Here is a 4263-nt window from a genome sequence, read left to right on the forward strand (position 1 = left end):
CATTCCTGAACTGAGGAGCATCGAGTTTGTTTCCATAAACATGCTTGCACAGGCAACTTTGGTATGACTTTGTTTGTGATCATTTGGGTAAATGCCTAAATGCCCAAAAGTGGGATTGCTGGGACATAGGGGAACTTTACATGGAGTCTTTTGAAGAACTTCCATACTGCTTTCCAAAGTGGTTAAACAAGTTTACACTCCCACCATCAATGAAATAGGGTTCCGTTTTAGCCACATACCCTCTAAGGTGTTGTTATTAAATTTCTTGATTAGGGGCCAGGAACGTGACTCAGGAGTAGAGTGTTTTGCATTGTATGCATGAGGCCCTGGGTTCGATTCCTCTGCACCACATAAACAGAAAAAAAAAATTCTTGATTATAGCCATTCTAACTAGAGTAAGGTACAATCGCAATATTCTCTTGATTTGCATTTCTTTTGTGGCTAGAATAGTTGAGCATTTCTTCATGTATCTAATGGCCATTTATATTTCCTCTTCAGAGAAGTCTCTCTTTAAGTTTTTAGCCCACTTAATTATTGAGCAGTTGTTTCTCTGAGGATTTGATGTTGGGGGATTTAATTTTTTGAGTCCTAAGTACATTTTACATATAAGACCTTGTCCATTTTATAACTCGTGAAGATCTTCTCCCAGAATGTGTGCTTTCTATTGATATTGCTATCTATGAACTTTGTCTTGCAGAAGCTCTCATGTTTCATGCATTTGTCCAACCTTTCTTTGATTTCTTTTTTTTGACCATTGTAATATGTTTATTACATACAGACTGTATCAGCACTCGGAATTTATAATTCCATCTCATCCTGTAATAGTAAATTACTTGTTTCATAAAGAGATGAATTAAGGAATGAATTCTTTAACTTATTTTTCTTTACTCTTTGTATGTGGCTCTCTATTAAGAAAATTTCGGTATGTGTTAAAAAGCCCTAGATTTTATCCTATGCCTTCATGTAGTGTTTTCATGGTGTCCTCTTTTATTTTGAGGTCTTTGATCCATTTGGAGTTGATTCTTGTGCAGGGTGATATATACAGATGCAGCTTTAGTTTAACAGGTGTTTAACCAATTTTGCCCACACCATTTACTCAAAAGGCTGTCTTTCTTCCATTCTCTTTTTTTAGATCCCTTGTCAAAGATTGGGTGGCTATCGGTCAGGGGGTTAATTTCTGAGTCTTCAGTCCTATTCCATTGGTCCTCAAGTCTGTTCTTGTGCCAGAACCAAGCTGTTCTTATTACTATGGCTTTTTAGTAGCGTTTGAAATTTGGAACTAATATTGCTCTAGTGCTGTTCTTTCTGCTAAGAACTGACAAAACTACAGCCAGCATTATACTTAATGGTGAGAAGTTAAACCCATTTCTTATAAATTCAGGAATAAGATAAGGATATTTGCTCTCTCCACTCCTTTTCAACTTAGTATTAGAATGCTAGCTGGGGCAATAAGATAAGATGCAATCTTAAAGGGATCCAAATAGCAAAAGATGAAGTAAAACACTCCGTCTTTGAAGATGACATGCTCTTGTATTTAATGAAACCCATGGACTCCATTCCCAAGTTACTTGAGCTGATCAGAAACTTTGGCAAATTAGCAGAATATAAAATTAACCCTCAGAAAATAAAGGCTTTCCTGTATTCCATTAACGATAAGAGTGCAGCTGAAATTAGGAAAGCAACCCCTTTTTACTAGCCACACAAAAATAAAATACCTAGGAGTTAACTTAAGAGGTGAAGGACCTCTATGATGGGAACTTTAAAAACCAGAAAAGGAAAATTAAAGCAGAGCTATGGAAGTGGGAAACTTCCCATTCTCCTGGATTGGGAGGATTAACATCATGAAAATGGCAATATTGCCAAAGGCTATATCCAAATTCAATGTGATACCTACCAATATCCCAATGTCACTCTTCAATGAAATAAAAGACGCAATCCAAAAATTCATATGGAAGAATAAAAGAGCCCAAATAGCAAAGAAGTTTATTGTGATTCTCATATTGTATTGCCACCTTGATTCTACAAAGTTATATATGAATTTTTACTTTCTTCCCTCTCTTTGGATAAAGCTCACAAACACCCTGCCTCTAGCTCCCAGACACTTAACTCTTAGCTCTGGACAATTGTTCCTAGAGAGTGAGTTAATTAATTGTATTTTGAGCGCATAAAACATGCATATAAAACTAGTAGATTTTGATCTTATGAGAAAGCAGCCTTTTTTTCCCCCTCTCAAGTTATTTCCTTTTAGGCATTTTTATAGAGAATCTGTTTTCATTTATAAATGAAAGACTGGTAGGAAACTATGTTCATAATCTGGCTCCTTCGCTCACACCTCAACACCTAAAACACAAATTTCACAAAGCATTTACAAGAAACAATACAAAAACCAAACATTGGGAATGCTCAGATGCAGAACGTTTTACAATACCCAGAATACCTCTGCTGTTTGAGGGAGGGGCTGTCTGTATAAATTAACAAACAAACCCAAAAGAGCAGCCAGGAGTACCAGACTTGAGTGTCCCTGGCTGCTACTCCACGGACAAGGAGCATGGAAGGGCTTCCTGAGCCTGCTGGAAAGTGCATGGAGGAAAGTTTACTTGCCAGCCTGAGTACAAAAAGTTGGCTTCACCTGCCTGGGTCTGTCTTTCTTGTTTTCTCCCCACAGCAGAGCAGAATTGTCCACTGCTCTACGGAGAATAAATACTGTACCAGCCAATCTGCAGAGTGGCTTATGTTTGGTCTGCACACCTTCCTAGTTAGGCGCCCCCTGCCCCACGGTGTGTGTGTGCTCCCAGGGGCTGATCCTCAGGGCCCAAGCCCACGGGGCAGGCATGTGTTAGATGTGAGTCAGTGACATTGTGTCATTTACACAGCAGCTGCCGGGTTGCTGCCCTCGCTGAACAGCAGATGCACCCTGATCTTCTCCCACAGCCCCAGGCGAGGTGCCCCGATATGGGCAGGCTGCCACTAGGATCCTACTTCACCAGACAGACCAGCATGCCAGATGAAGTGGCTGCCACATGAATTATTAATTATTTTATGGAGCAGTATTAAACAAAGTGATACACATTACTGTATATGTTATACTATATCCTTGAGTCTCTAGTCCAAAATCCTTGAACTATATACTAGCAAGAATGGATCTTATTGTTTGTAATCATAAGGCCATAATGGAAAACTGAAATAAAAGTACAACAAAACACTTATCCATAAACACGTGATTGAATCTCAGAATTTGAAAAAAATTGTAAGTAGTGCAAATGAAATTATACTAGAATAGTTAAATAAACACAAAATACATTACATTCAAATGTAAAATAAGTAATTACAGACAGAATTCCTACTGGATATAAAAATATTACAATGATTTAGAAGGTTGAAGTGATATAGGTTATATATTTTGTTTTTACAAAACTTATTTATATTTCCAAGTTTTGTTTATCTCAGTGAAGGAAAATGTTAGAAAGTAGATATATGTGGCACCTCTTGCTTGCAGTATCAGGAAGGGGTGTGGCAGTTCCTAATGGGAGTCTTGAGATGAAACCCACACCCAGCCCAAGTAGACCCATCAGAGGTCCATGTGGGGACCCTAAGGGGGTCCAGGACACCGCATTGCTGCTGCAGCAGGTGCAGGACCTTTCCAGTGGGCTGTAGCCAACAAGGTTCCATTAGTGACCAAGCCAAGCAACCCAGACTCAGGTGCCAAAGCCAGGGAGGAAGACAGGGTAGATGCTAAGTCCTGCCTTCCATCTCTGCAGCCTACATTGCCAAGGCAATGTCCTTTCCCCTGCTTTGGAGAACAACGAGGGTAGGGGGTGACACCATTGCCTCCAAATGGAGTATCCCTGGAATGGCATCCAGAGCTGGGCCCATGTGGGCCAGAAGGGCGGAGGAGGAGGCTATACAGCAAAGCAAGAGGGCCTTCATTCCCTCGGTGCTGCAGCTGTTGTGCTGCAAGTCCAGGCTTCTCTGGCACTGATTGGCATATGTACGGTTGGCCCTGTACCCGAGTCCACAAGGACCAGAAAATGGAGGTCAACAGAGATGCTGAAGGGGCTCCAGGTTGCTGAGCTGCTGCAGCTGTCACAAGCCAGCTGGCAGAGGGTCCAACACATGGCTCCAGTAACCAGACCCCCGTAAAGACTGATGAGGTGAACCACTGCTAGGCTGCCTGGCCCCAAGGGGGCAGACTGCATACCCAGCCTTCCTTTACCCATGGACTGTGCAGTGTACAAAAATGGTGTCCCTCACACTGCACTCATG

This window comes from Dipodomys spectabilis, unplaced genomic scaffold (genome assembly GCF_019054845.1).
Source record: "Dipodomys spectabilis isolate Male_0828 unplaced genomic scaffold, ASM1905484v1 ptg000242l, whole genome shotgun sequence".
NCBI lineage: Eukaryota > Metazoa > Chordata > Mammalia > Rodentia > Heteromyidae > Dipodomys > Dipodomys spectabilis.